Raw genomic sequence first — 16,787 nt, forward strand, 5'->3', positions numbered from 1 at the left:
CAGCAAGACACGTGGCGCAATAAAACACTACAAAAATAAAACGACGTGTTTTGCTCTTCGCTTTGCCCCAAAAATAAAACCACAATAGTAACCTCCACCACCACATCCACCGCCACTACATAAACCACCACCATCACCATCATAACACCACAACTGTCTTAAAACTAATAAAAAAAAACCAAAATTTTCAACGAATCTAGAAAAACCAATCAAATTAAACAAAAAAAAAAATCAAATCGAAAACAATTAGTTTTGCATTTATGAAAAAAAATAAAGGATTAACCAATGTCAAGTTCACGAGACGACCACCACCTTGAAGTTTGGAGAATATAATATAGATCTGGACGCATTGAAGATCTAGAGATGGTGGTTTTCAATGAGTGGTGGCAATGTAGGTGGTTTTCGCTAAGAGTGGTGGGGGCATTGGTCAATCTTAATGCGAGTGGTGATGGTTTTGGTGATAGTGATAGAGGTTTTGGTGGTTTTCGGTTGGGGTGTTGATGGTTTTGGTGTTTCGTTTTTGATGTCAGCAGTGTTGGTGGTTCGTTGATGGTGTTGGTGGGGATTTTGGTGGTTTTCGTAGGGAGTGGCTGGGTTTTGGGTGATTTTAGTGGGAGTGGTACAGTGGGGAATTTGGTGGTTTCGATGGGGGTTTATATTCTTTTCGGTGGGAGAGGGTGGTGTTGATGGAAGTGAGTTGGATATGTAGGGTGATGGAGCTTTAAAAATGGGGAAGATAAGAAGTTGAGGAGAGAGAAACATAAAGTTTTTAAAATTAATGTGGGTAATTAAATAAATTCAATATTAGATTAGATAGAGAAATAAAATAATAGTATTAGATTAATTAAGGGTATATATGGTTAATTAACATACTTAGTACCAATTGAAAAAAAAAAAAAAAAGGCAAAGTCTCTAAACTTTGATCCAGTCAGCATTAGAAATCCCTAAACTATAGTCCAGTCAGCAATAAAATAAGGCAAGTTTCCTAAACTTTGCTAACTCATTGTACTAGCCACCACAATTGATAGGTCATTGATGGTTGAGGGACCAAAATCAGACTTTTGAAAGTTTAGGGATCAAAATCAAACTTTTGGCAAAGTTTAGAGACCGTATTTTATGTTTACTCATGAATAATCTGTACACAAGAGTATGTAATAAATAGGGGACTATCTTTTTTAGTATGGGATTTTATTTTTTATTTTTTTTGGTAGCTTTTTAGGGAACTCACTTTTTAACCCAAGGGACTATTTTTTTTACTAAACTTTAGTTACTTTTTGATTGGAAAATATCCTTGAGGTCTCAAACGGTGAAAAAAAAAATTAGGAGGTCCAAAAGGTGAAAAATCTAAAAAGATAAACCCTAACTTTATACTTAACTCTCCTAAAACTACCCATATCTTTATGAGAGGTAATACTATGTTATTTATTTTACAAGTATGATTGTCTAAGAGATTATTAATCCATGAGTAGAAAAATCAAATAACATACATATTATAGAAAATGTATCTTAAAATTCAATAAACAACCCGAGTATTGCACGTGCACAAAACTAGTCACTATCACTAATATATAAAGCCGGTCTCGCAGCAAGCCACAAGACAACGACACTTGGCATTCTAGTTTTTCACCAAGTGTCGCGCCACATAGGCGACAAATAGATATTATTGTGATTAGATTAGATGTCACGTTAGATTAGATTTGATAGATTTGTTTCAGATAAAAAAGTATACATAAAATAATTCATAATTTTTTGAAAAAAATTTATATTATCAATGAACTCGGCCTATATCATTATTTATTTATTTTTTTATATATATTTTTTTTTGGTCTACCATTAATTTACCATAAAAGCTTTTGCACACGATATTCTTCATATTCGGTTGTAATATTTTTATGTATGTTTGTGATTTTGTTAATTAGATTAAGGAGGTCAAAACTATTAAAATTAAGACACATATAAACTGTACAATACAAGGGATTATTATCAATAATCCAGGCATCACCCGGGCAAAAACTAGTAATATATGCTATAGTACTATATAAAGAGAAATCACTTTTTGGGTTGATAAATTTTGTTTTTCCTAAAATACCCTTTTATATTTAAAAAAATTACATTTTTTTACCCATAATTAAAAATTAAGTGTTATTTAAATTAAAAAAAATAATAATAAAAAACTATTCTATCATAACTACCCATAAACATAAACCATTTTTATTAAAAAATTATCATATAATAACTACGAAAGCGTCTACAGTACATGACAAATACCACTATGTACTGCTAATGCTATGTACTACTCTTTATATATATATATATATATATATATATATATATATATCTGTGTGTGTGTGTATATATTATATTTTTTTTAAAAAAATGAAAAGATACAAGAAGTTAGGTTAGTCTTCTCTTAAGACTGTAACCCAACCTATCTGAAGCAATAAAAAAGAAAATTTACTATAACAAAGGATCAATATCCTGGTGCGTTTGCATGAAATGACCTAAAGAAGCAACATAATCTACCGCTCTATTACCCTCTCTATAGATGTGCCTGGACTCGACGAAAGAGAAAAGACGAAGAAGCTCCCTAGTATCTTCCGGTAGTAACTTAATCTTCCACGGACATTGAGCTTTACCCTGCAAAATATTAATTATAAGTAAATTAACCCCTTCAATAAAAATATGGGAAAAACTGTGGGATCACGCATGTAGAAGGCCATTACGAAGGGCATGCACTAGCCTAAGCAATAAGAGGCGTACTTGTGCCAATATTATAAGACCGACTACAAATATGATGACCCAAGTGGTCTCTGATAACTACACCTGCAACACCTAAGACACCACATATAGAGCCGTCAAAATTTATCTAAACAACACCATGACGAGGAGGAGACCAGGAAACCCGAATGGTCCGAGAATTAGCATAAGAAGTAGAAGGAGCTAACCGATTATCCATAGAATCCAAACAAGAGCGCAACTTCCATTCATGAAAGATTTTTTGGGCACGGGATAAGATAGCCATAGAAGAGAAATTCGATTTCAGGAGTATCATTTCCTGGAGAAGGGGCAAAGGCAGTACCTCCAACTCCAAAACTAGGGTCAGAGACATGTCCATGATAGTCTGGTTGGAACTAGACCTGAACTAGACCTGGCAATTCTGACCCAAACCCGATGACCCGACCCATGACCCGAAATCGACCCGAAAATAGTGACTCGAAATTGACCCAAAACCCGAATCAACCCGACCTTACTCATACTCAACTCGATGTGGAATTGACCCGATCTTAACCCGAAATGACCCGATCCAAAACGACCCGACCCGAGATGACCAGACCCGAAGTTGACCCGAGACCCGAATGTCCAGACTCGAAGTGACCCGAGACCCGAAGTTGACCCGATACCCAAAGTGACCTGACTTTTAACTTCAATTAATTGACCCAAATAGACTCGAAACCCAAAGTGACCCGAACCAAAATTATCTTATACCTTAAATGACCAGAATCTATTTAAACTAAATACTTGACCTGAGCAAACCGAAATAGAAAAAAACCGCAATCAAACTGACTTAATTTTTTTTTATTAATTTGTAATGTGTAACAGTGTAAGTAATTTACATATTTTGAGCATTACTTTTCTCGATTTCTTCGGCCTTTTATCTCTATAAGTTATTAAAAAATTGTAACAAGATTGAAATTTAACGACTATTCCACGGAGTTTGTCCATAAGATTAAAAAATTTAACTAAAACTCGAAATAAAAGTCACAATTCTCACAAGTCTAGAAAAAAAATAGTACAATAATAATGCGTACATAACATAATGTTCAATACCAAATGAAATTACAAAATAATCTAAAGTCAAACAATTATTGTATTCCATGAAAAAAGTAGTCTTAATAAATATAATGAGTTTCTCGTCAAAAAATATATAAATGTATACTATGTATATAGAGTTGAATTTAACCCAATGCATCGACCCGAATATGACCCGACCAAAAGTTGACCCGAAAATTGGACCCGAAGATTGACCCGACCTGAATTGACTCGACTCGAAAATTGACCCGAACCGAACTCGACCCAAAATGTTGACCCGAAACCCGACCCGACCTGATTATCAGTTGACTCGAAATCCACCCGAAATGACCCGACACGGCCTGAACTTGACCCGACCCGAAATGACCCGACTCGAATGACCCATTTGTCAGGTCTAGTTGGAGCACACGGTTGGAATGACTAACAAGAAAGGAAAGGATGAGACTGCAGAAGCATAGCTAGGAGGAGGGGCGGACATTTGAGAGAATTGACAACTAAACAAGCAGAGAAAGATTAAGCAAAAGATGGTACGAGTGAAAGAGAAGCACCCAAGACTAGACCTATATAAAGAAGAAAAGGGCGGGAAAATTAAATAAACTGATCTAAGACTAAACCAGGGATCAACTACCAAACTAGAACCAAGGACACGTAAGGTAGTAATATAGAAACAGTAAAAAATGACAGAGAGCCATGAAATCCAATGACACCTCAACCAAGAGTAAGAAACATAAGCATTAAAAAATGACAAGTGTGTAGCACCATGCATAAATAAATTAAGCAAGGGTAAATACAAAAGGAGAAGCATGAAATAAAGATAAGCAAGGTAAGAAGATGACACCTAAAAAGTAACAACATAAAAGGGGCATAAGGGAAAGACGGCTCATATCAAAACATGTAAAAAATAGCAATTATCAAATTAATAGGCCAAATAAAATAAAAGAGACTTGTAAACAACCAACAGCAGAGTAGATGGTGAAGAGCAAACATAATATCAAATACCACCTCCGTTAATTATTATGTGCAACAAAGGTATATTTTATGTCTCACAAATAATACCCATTTGTTGCACATAATAATTAACGGAGGTAGTACATAAAAAATTAACCAAGAATTAGTATAAATTAGGGACACATAGTGATCAACAGTAATAAAAGACATTAAAAAAGACTGAGAGAGAAGACTTCCTGTAAATGGAGGACATGGCAAGAAAAAGAGCTGCAAGTGTCATCCAAATGGGTCGGAGCAGAAGAAGGGCCCACGTGTCAAACAACAAGATACAATTGGAACCAGAAATCTCAAACTTCCGGTGACAATAAATAGTGGGAACAAATTCTATTAACGAATATAGGAAAAATTCCCTAAAATTCCATAAAAGGGGATTTAAATGGAGAAATCCCAAAAATCGACAACCAATTATAGATTGAAAGGGAACGGAAGATATAAAAGAGCCGTGTTTAGAGTTTGACGAGTGCCGCAAACGGAAAAACAAAGATTGGGAAAAACAGATCAAGATCCAAAGCCCTTGATAAGGATAAGAAATTAATGAATTTCGGATGAAAATTGAACAAACTTTGTGAAATTCCATAACAAAGGATCCTACAAAAACCAAAATAGGAACCAAAACAATTGAAACTTGTAGCAAAAATAGCATCAGATTGAAAATTAGCACTAAAAGTTGGCAAGAAGACAAAAGCCTTAAGCAAATTTCTTTGTGAGCAAATTTCTTTGTGAGAATTAGAGGATCTGATGAAGAAGAGGGCAAATGGATCGGGGGGAGGAGTTTCCAGAGAGTATTCTCTCAAAGAGCATCAACAACGGTGAAGATAAATATATCCTTTTCCATTTTCTTTCTTTATTTCTCCAATTGACACGTCATATTCTCTTTCCTCCACATCACTTTTCACTATCTCCATCATTTTTCTTATTCTCCTTCTTTAATATTTTCAATATCAATAAGGATCCTTTTCCATTTTCTTTCTTCTATTTACATATACCCCACTACATATTCTCTCTCTTATTTATATAATTATTTATTAATATAATATATTTTTTTTAAAAAAAAAAAACTAAAAAATTTTAAAGCTTTTTGCACAAGAGCCAAGGAAGAGGATCCTTTCCATTAAAAAGAAACTACCATTTCCTCTTCTTAACAAGATCCTCTCCCCCTCTTGCACATCAATGAGGATCCTTTTAGCCAACAAAAAAGTGAGCTAAAAGGATACAAATCCTCATTGCTGCTGGTGCTCTTATCTTTTTCTCTCTCTAGAGATGGGCCACTCGATTTAATCTTTATATATATATATATATATATATATATATATATATATATATATATATATATATATATATATATATATATATATATATATATATATATATATATATATATATATCCCTTTTTATTTTATTTTTCTCACTTTTTTTCTAGTATATTTAATAAAAAAGAATTTTGATTATATATTTGTCACTTCGTCATCTCATTAGATCATAATGTATCATATTAGCAATGGGTTACAAATATAAATGCGCCTATTTTTTTTTTTTTTTTTTTGAAGGGAATGCAACTACATTATTTAACAATTCCTTATTTATCTTATTTTACTTAAATTTTCTCGTTAAAAAAAGTTGAACAACCCATATAATTGTATGATACGATCCAAGATGTATCGTCGTGTGTCCCACGTGTGTCGGTAGGGCTGTCGGTCCAAAATCGGATTGGACATAACCCGAACCTGAATCAACAGGTCCGTTCCGGGTTTGGACTTGAATAGACCTAATTATTGGTTTTTCGTTTTAAAAAAAAATTTAAAAAAAAACCTTTTGGACCTATTTATAGACCTGTTTATGGACCTGTTTAGTTAGACATGTTTATGGACCTGTTTAGACTTGTTAAATAAAAATAAAAAGTAGCTTTATCGATTTCAGTTTCAGACTTGAAAATTCTGGATATTACCCGGACCTAACCTGAAACTCGGAATCATGGATTTTTAAGGATCGAGATCAGACCTGAATTCACCGGTCTGGTTCCAGTCCGACCCAAACAGGTCTGGATCAGGTCGGTTTTCAGGTCCGGGCCAATTTGTGTACACCCCTAAGGGCATGTTCTGATTTACTAAATTGAGCTGAACTGGTCTCATTTGATTTGAACTGAATTGAATTGAACTGAGCTGAACTGAATAGTTTATGAGAGAAGAAAATTAGGAACTAAGGTGAACTAAACTGATTTGAACTGAACTGAACTGAAATTAAGCTAAAGAGAACAGGCTCTAAGTGTCGGTGTTTGATATGGCGTCCAACACTGACACAATAGTAGGATAAAGTGTCCATGTAACCTAGGTCCTTTGAGAAGAATTATTACAGGTGGTCTTTATATCCAATGCCTATTTGCATGATAATTTACTATAACTATTGGTATATAGGGGTATATAGGCGATAGATGGATTAGATGTTATGTATCTGTGCAATGTTCAAGATTTTAGTAGACCTACTTTGATTTCGCGAGAGAACATAAAAAAAAATATCGAGTTCTAAAAATATAAAATGTTTAATAAATTTTAAGTATTTATTGAGACAAATTGAATAAATTAAACAAGACACCACACAATTACATAATTTTTGTACTCCAGTAAAATTAATTTAGAGCCTCTTTAATTACAAATAGGGGAAAAAGATTAAAGAGAGTAAAAGATGGATTTAAATTTTGAAAGCACAATTTTTTTATTTTTAAATAATTATTCAATTTAAAGGATTCATGAGACAATTTTAAGGCTTTTGAAATCAAATGGGGGCAAATATGTATAAGAAAATTTTGGGATATAAATGTCCATGTGCTATTCATAAAAAAATTATGGGTTTTCCTATGTAATAACCCTGTTAATTTCGCTTTTCGACGTTGTGCCCCAACATATATCACTTTCTACCATGTGACCAATATACATTTTATTTCCATACAGTAACTTTGTCGTTATCCCGCCGTTAAAAATTTCGTTAGTGGAGCTCACTCTCAATTTATTAATATTTATTTATTGATTTGCGCGTTGAAAAGTATTCCGTTAAAGATTTTGGGGGCTATTTTGGTCCTTAAGGATCCAAATTGAACTCAAAATTCAAAAAAAAAAACTTAGATGCCTCGTTTTGCGTATTAAAACATGAACACGTAAATCGAGACATTTCTTAATAAGCAAAACGAGGTATTTAAGTTATTTTTTTGCCAAATCTGGGCTCAATTTGGACCCTTAAGCCCTAAACAGCCCCCAGAACCTTTAACGGAACATATTCCAACGCGCAAATCGATAAAAAGATATTAATAAATAGAGAGTGGACCCCACTAACGAAATTTTTTAGCGGCGAGATAACGACAAAGGTTACCGTTTGAAAACAAAATGTATATTGGGATTACAGTGTGGAAAGTGATATATGTTGGGGCACAACGTAGAAAAGTGAAATTAATAGGGTTACTATATAGAAAAACGCAAAATTTATTATAAGGTTGAGATTTTATTGTAATATTACAAGCTAAGAGACGCACAAAAATTCATATAAGTAATCTATTAAGATCAATTCTCTAGATTTTTTTTTTCAGAAAGAATTATTTTTGTAGATGGTTGTTTTCTTAAAGAATGGTAGTTTTTTTTAAAAAAAATAATAATAAGAAACACGAAAATGAGAGGGGTAGTTATGAATAATAGGATAGTTTTTTTTTTTTTTTTAAAATTGAACTTATTTTTGGTAAAATTGTAATTTTTAAAATGTAGAAGGGTATTTTAGGAAAAGCAAAATTTATCACCCAAAAACTCCTTTCACTTTATATATTACTATAGATAGATATCTCTCAACAATTATACATAGAAAGTGTGCATCGCTAGTTGTTTTAAACAAGTCCTACCTAAGCTTATTTTGAATAACATCATGCTTTTGTTCAAGGTCAATATATGAGCTACAATCAATCAATCAATTACATTATACTAAAAGCGAAACTTGAGGGACACTTGGCAACATAGTATAAAAAGTTTTCCCTCAAAATAACCTACTAAAAAAACTTACCCTAATTTTAAAATTAGGATTGTATTTAAATAGTACGGAGTAATGACTTTTTCTTTGTACAAAATTTAAATTAAACTTCATTAAATATCAAATTGCTCAAAATAACTATTACATGTTTAATTATTTTTTTCAATATATTTCATATTTTCGTATACGAAGTCTATTTAAAATATTATATATCAATTTTTTTTGGTAAAATTTATTGTTATTGTAATTATTTAACAACCATGTATTGTATGGGGTTTAATCTAGTGTTATATATTTGTCATTAACTTTTCTATAACATGGATGGTATTCTCAGTAGTAGGATGATTTACTTCTTCAACCCTCGCGGTTTTTTTGATCTGGTATTTGCAAGTCAGACACTTTAAAAGTTAGGGGGAAGGGTAAGGGATCTCCACCCTCAAAGTGTCTCTAATGGGAATTGAACTCTCAATCTCAAGGTTGAAAAGTGACAATCTTACCACTAAATCTAGCTTAGCTTAGTTACACTCTAGGAGTTATGGATGGCTAGAAATAACACTATATTTAGGAAAGAAACCTCTTCATCATAGGTAATAGTTTCTACGGAAATTTCATGAAATGCCCCTGAGTAATTTTTTTATTCACCAAATACCCATCAAAACTTTCAAATTCACCAAATACTTCTGAGTTTAAAAAAAATTCACCAAATGCCCTTAATGACTAACGGCTGTTAACACCGTTAGTCATTAATGACTAATATGCCACGTGGCAGGCTCTAATTGGTTGTTGTAATATAAATAAATTAATTATTAAAAAAAACTTTAAAATATAAAAAAAAAAAAAAAAAAACTTTAAAAAAAATACCCCCACCATCCCCAAGACCCACCCCGCCCCACCACCAGCCCCTGCCAGTGGCTGTCGGCGGTGGTCCCCCTCCCCCAAGCCAGAACCAGCGCCGGTCGCTGGCGAGGCCAGCCCCCCACCCTCGACACCCCCTCCCCTACCCCCAGCCCTCTCTCCCTCCGTTTCCCCTCCCCGTAAACCCCTCCCCATCCCTCGAAAAACCCCCCCTCCTTCGCGGCCGGCGTCCAAACCCCCTCCTCGGCGCCGGCGAATCTTTTTCGCCCCACCCCCCGCCATTCCATCCCCTTTTCCACCCTAAACCACCACCCAAAAAACCGAAAAACCCCCAAATCGAAACCTTAGATTTCGATTTGGGGTTTTTTCGATTAAGGGGTTTTTCGGGTTTTTTGAGTGGTGGTTTAGGGTGGGGATAGAGGGGAGTTGGGCGAAAAAGGTTCGCCGGCGCCGGGGAGGGAGTTTGGACGCCGGCCGCGAAGGATGGGGGATTTTTCGAGGGATGGGGAGGGGTTTAAGGGGTGGGGAAACGGAGGAAGAGGGGGCTGGGGGTAAGGGAGGGGTTGTCGAGGGTGGGGGGGGCTGGCCTTGCCGGCGACCGGCGCCGGTTTCGGCTAGGGGGAGGGGGACCACCGGCGCCGACGGCCGCTGGCAGGGGTTGGCTTTGGTAGGGGAGGGGGTGGCTGGGGGTGGGTTTAATTTTTTTTTTTTAATATATTTTTTTTTTTGAAACTATTTTTTTATATTAATTAAGTAATTAATTAAATTAATTGGTTAATTACTTAAAAGAGAACCAATGGCAGTATGCCACGTGGCATATTTAACCTTAATGACTAACGGTGTTAACCGCCGTTAGTCATTAAGGGCATTTGGTGACATTTTTCTTAAACTCAAGTGTATTTGGTGAATTTGAAAGTTTTGATGAGTATTTGGTGAATAAAAAAATTACTCAGGGGCATTTCATGAAATTTCCGTAGTTTCTAAAATTACATTAGCCTACATCAACATTTGACCTTTTAGGAGGATGCAAATTCATCCCTCGCTTTTCTACATCTGCCAAAGATTGCCTATTTAAAAACGCCAAGTTTTCATTTTGTTCGCGATTGTAAATTATTTTCTATGTTTTTTACCGGGATTGTTCGCGGGTATATGAATAAATCAACTCTTTTGCACCCCTATCTAATAACTATACCAAAATTAGGGGAGGGGTGCGCAACACAAGGTACATGTTAAAATCCCCAGTGACAAAACCTACTACAAGTTCCTCAAGATTAGAACCAAAGCCGAAACTTGTTGCAACGAATGAAAACCGGAACTTGAACAACCGAGTGCGGGTGCCCGTCATATCATATACTTGATTAAATGTTTTTCCAATTCATTTATAAAAAAGATGTGTTGCATGATTTGGACATAAATAGGTTTATGATCTAGGCTAAAGTTGTCATTCTTTTCGTTTTTTCTTTTTAAAACATGGCTTGGATTTATTTATGATGAAGGCTAACACAGATGTTTTATCCGGTTGTGGTTTTAGCATCTTTTACTCATAACTAGACCTGGAAAATGGGTCATTCGGGTCGGGTATGGGTCGGGTCATTTCGGATCGGGTCAAGTTCGGGTTAAAAAGTTATCGGGTCAAGTTCGGGTCGGGTCGTGTCATTTTGGGTTTCGGGTTGATTTCCGGTCGACTGATAACCGGGTCGGGTCGGGTATCGAGTCAACATTTTGGGTCGGGTCAGTTCGGGTTGGGTCAATCTTTGGGTCCAATTTTCGGGTCAACTTTAGGTTTGTAACACCCCAATAATTCTCTCTTTAAACCCGGGAGTAACCTGAACAATATTCTAGAGAATTACTGGCGTGCTACCGCCACGTGTTCAAACGTTAAAGCTATATCAGAAATTAGCAGCGGAAAACTAAATCAGTTATAAATAAGTTTCAAAACCAATAACCAAAACCAAGTTAAGTTTTACAACTTGGAACCATTAAGGCCCTTATTCAAAACTCAAACCAATAGAAGTAGTATAAAAGTGAAATTAAGTTTAAATAACTTCCAAAAATAAACAACAATAAAAATAAGAAAAGCAACCAACACTCCACTCAAGATCCCACCACCTAGCTATGGATGCTGCATGTGTAAGAACCCGTGGTTAATCTGCTCCCCAATATTACAAGTGTAAAAATTGGATCGTCACAAGGTCATTGAAAGGCGAGGGTCGTGACCAAAGAAAGACACACACAAAAGCACGCACAAGCTGCGAAATAAAATAAGAAATCCCTAACATGCTACTAATAATCATACATCATTAAATTATAGACTCAACACACGACTCATCTAACAATTTTATTAAGACTTCACTAGTTGGTAGTAGCTAACTCATTTATTTATTCACTGGATTAAGCAATAGACAAGGTTGTCCAACCCATGCTCCATTTGGAACATCAATAAAAGAAAAACCTCATGCTTCCTTTCGGAAACATCAATAAACATCCAACGACCACGGGCGCGACTCCGTGACCGTAGTTAGTATGAGATCTCACCTAACTCCTAGTTTTTTTTGAAAATTATTTGAAATAAGAGACTCGTAGATCAGACGGCCTCGAGAAAAGTGCACGGCTAATACCCCGTGTACCCCAACCCCTATTTGTCATTACTCCAGATGTGCACAAATCCAGAGTTTTATTGCTCATCCATCTTGCACTTTACGTGATTTGCAAGTTTAGACTTGGTGATGACTCATATGCATAACAATAAAAACATTCCAATATCAATTCAATCAAGCAAGGCAAGTTTCCAATTTCAATTCTTGATTTATAAGTGACAAACAACATTTATTATTTAATCATTTAACTACCTCGGTGTATAAACACCTTGAGTGCATAAGGCACCCCACAAACTTAACCTCGTCTCATAAGACTTGAATTCTTCCTTTACTCATTCTATTTCAATAATCATGGATGAGTAATAAATAAATCATTCCACATATTCACATACCTTTGCCTCTAAGCGCATCTTGAAAAGTTAATGCGTAAATAATATTTGCAAAGTAAAATAGTGCACATCATACGAAAATCACAATGTATAACCAAACAATCATTCCCAGTCTTCTCTATACATAATACTAAGTTCGCGATACATCCCTAAACATGCTTCTAAAGGCAAGGTTTTTTAACTCATACGTACCTTGAATAAACGTATTGGTATGCCACTTTACTATCTAGAAATCACCTTCAATAAACTTCTCTCCTAAACCAAACAATAACATCTCAATCAATACCCAATCAATCAAATTTACAGCAATACTAACTTACTTTAAAACCTTCAAAATCCAAATCAAACAACACTTTAAAACCTTCCCTTTAGTTAAAATTAAAGGCTTATATATAGTTCTTTAAATTTTCTTCATAAAAACCTTAAAATATACTCTTATACATGAAATTACAGCAAGTTTAAGTTAATAAAAATCTGAAAATTATTTAAAAACCCCTAATAATCTCCCTTTTTAATGGGTGATTAAACCCTCTTTATAAAACATCAAAAGTAGTACTTAGAAACTATTTCCAGCACTATAGATTAAATAAAAAACCCTTCAAAACTTTATCAACACATCACTTTAATACTCAATTAAAAGTCTCCTAGGAAATAATCACTTCCTAAAAAAAACAACAATTAATATTACTAACCCACGTAATTTCCAACAATATAACATGATGAAAAACCTCTTAAAACTTCAATAAAAAAACATATTTATACTTAATTAACTTTAAACATAATTAATTTTATTAATCAAACTCAAGGATAAAATTTTAAGCATAAAAAAAACTTCGTTAAAATCAAAAACTGTCCGAAAATCATATTTAGAGGCTGAATTTGGCCACGAAAGGGTGGTGCTCATTACCAAAGGTAATGAGTCTTTCTTAAAACGTTGTTTCCACATGGAAAACACTACTTTTTTTATCAAAATCGGATGAGTTCAGAACCTAATCGGGATTAAATCGGGATTAATATTAACGAACGGAAATCTAAAAATTAAAACACGAATTTACGTGTTCAAAATAATCTGGAATTAAGTTAATCTAATCATTAGTTATGAAACCGGATTGGGATGCAAAATAATCTGGATAAGATGGTGGACCCTAAGGGATGCAAAAGCTAAGGTTTTTACAGAAAAGGTAATTGAAGAAGCGGATTGGGATGGAGAGGTGGATCCGGACATGACCTGGTTACGAATGAAGAACTGTTTCCTAAGAGTGGCCAAAGAGGTCTTAGGGGAAGTAAGGGGAAGAACTTCGGTACAGAGAGATACTTCGTGGTGGAATGAAGAGGTGAAAGCAGTAATTAAGCAAAAAAGGGAATGCTATCAAGCCTTAGGAAAATGTAGGAGTGATGAAACCTTTGCAGCGTATAAGGAGGCTAAGAGTAAGGCAAAGGCAGCTGTTCGCCAAGCAAAAGAAAAGGCATATCAGGAGGTTTATGAAAAGCTTGATTCCAAGGAGGGAGAAAGGATCATTTATAAGATGGCAAAGAGAAGACAAGAGGCAAGGAAGGATATTGGCATGGTGAAGTGTGTCAAAGATAAGAACCAAATGGTCCTAGTGCAAGAGGAGGGCATCAAGGACAGGTGGAAGGGGTACTTCGATGAATTATTTAATGGAAGTAATGGAGTTGTGATAGGAGATACCTCTATGAGTGATGAAGAAATCAACATGGAGTATCTGCGAAGGATTAGGAGAGTAGAGGTGGAGATTGCACTGAGGAAGATGAAACCTAAGAAGGCGGTTGGCCCTGATGGGGTACCGATAGAGGTGTGGAGGTGTTTGGGTAAGATTGGTATTGATTGGTTAACAAACCTTTTCAACAAGATATGGACGGCTACAAGGATCCCACAAGATTGGAGGAAGAGCACCTTGGTCCCGGTTTATAAAAACAAAGGAGACGCTCAAGATTGTTCTAACTATCGAGGAATTAAGCTTATGAGCCATACTATGAAGTTGTGGGAAAGGGTGATTGAACAAAGGTTGAGGGCATGCACAAGCATTTCAGATAACCAATTTGGTTTTATGCCTGGGAGATCTACTATGGAGGCAATCCATTTGATAAGACAAATGATGGAGTTTTATAGGGTAAAGAAGAAAGATCTTCATATGGTCTTTATTGATTTAGAGAAGGCATATGACAAGGTGCCAAGAGAGATACTTTGGTGGGCAATGTTGAAGAAAGGTATCCCACGAAGGTATGTAGACCTAGTTAAGGATATGTATCGGGATGTGTCAACAAATGTGAGGACATGCGGAGGGTTGACAAAAGATTTCCCTATTACAATCGGATTGCATCAAGGGTCTGCATTAAGCCCTTTTCTTTTTGCAACGGTTCTAGACGAATTAACTAGACCAATTCAAGATGAGGTTCCATGGTGTATGCTGTTCGCAGATGATATCGTTTTGGTGGATGAGACTAAGGATGGGGTTAATGTCAAGTTGGAGCAATGGAGGCAAAGGTTGGAATCTAGAGGGTTTAAGCTAAGTCGAAGTAAGACTGAATATTTGGTATGTCGTTTTGGCACTCAGAGGGGGACAAGCAATGAAGTGGTGAGTTTGGATGGAAAGGATTTGACCATGAGTGAATGTTTTAAGTACCTAGGGTCGATCATCCAGAAGAATGGTGACATTGATCAAGACATGACCCACAGGATTAAGTCAGGGTGGCTTAAATGGAGAGCGGCCACGGGAGTGCTATGCGACCGCAGCATTCCCTTAAAGTTGAAGGGAAAATTCTACAGGACTGCCATAAGACCAGTGTTGCTCTATGGTACAGAATGTTGGGCTTCTAAGAAAGAGCATATTAAAAAGATGGAGGTTACGGAAATGCGCATGTTAAGGTGGATGTGTGGAAACACTTTAAGAGATAGAATCAGAAATGAGGTTATTCGCAAGAAAGTAGGTGTGGCGGGCATTGTAGATAAATTAAGGGAAAATCGTCTGCGTTGGTTTGGACATGTAAGACGGAGACCCGAGGGTGCACCGGTGCGAAGAGTGGAAGAGTGGGACCATGGAGGGATTAAACGAGGAAGAGGGAGACCAAAGATGACTTGGTTGGAAGGAGTGAGGAAGGATATGAAGTGCATGGATTTACGTGAGGATGAAGTTTTGGATCGTAAGGGATGGAGGAGAAAGATTTATGTTGATGACTACACGGAATAATCAAATTTGGTTCATGTTAGCCGACCCCACTTTTGGGATTAAGGCTTTGATTGATTGATTGATTAGTTATAATCACCAAAATTTCAAAACATCATTACTATAAAAGCCCTAAATCAATTGTTCATAAAAACCCTAAAATCATGATTTTCAATAATTAAAAACCCTAGGTTATAAAATTTACAAAATCTGAAAATTATGACATTTATAAAATCTGAAATTATAAAGTTTAATCATCAAAATACAATTTGATACTAATTAAATTAATTTCAAACAATAAAATCAAAACCACAAATTAATAAAATAAAGGAGAAAGAAAATAAGACTAACCTTTTTGTGTGGGAAATTTTTGGGGATTCATAGTATATTTATAGAGTAGGGAGTGTAGGGTTAAATTTGGGCTTATAAAAATGTGGGCTTAAGTTATGGGATAGGGCTTAAGTTATGGGTTTTGGAATGGGTTATTTCAATAAGAGTATGTAGGAATAATTTATATTGCCCAATAATTAATAAACGTTTGGTCCAAAATATATTTTACTTTTATAAAACCTTATACTTAAAATACTTTAACCCTTTAAAATATTTAATTAAAATACTTGAGCCCTTAACAATACATTTTATTAATACTTAAATACTTTATAAAAAATACATAAAAATACGGGGTATTACAAGGTCGGGTCGATGCATTAGGTTAAATTCAACCCTATATATATATATATATATATATATATATATATATATATATATATATATATATATATATATATATATATATATATATATATATATATATATATATATATATATATATTTATATTTTTATGAGAAACTCACTATAGTTATTAAGGCAACTTTTTTCATGGAACATATTAATTGTTTGAACTATAGAATATTTTATAATTTCATTTGGTATTGAACAT

The sequence above is a fragment of the Chenopodium album genome, chromosome 12, assembly GCF_948465745.1.
Source record: "Chenopodium album chromosome 12, dcCheAlbu1.1, whole genome shotgun sequence".
NCBI lineage: Eukaryota > Viridiplantae > Streptophyta > Magnoliopsida > Caryophyllales > Amaranthaceae > Chenopodium > Chenopodium album.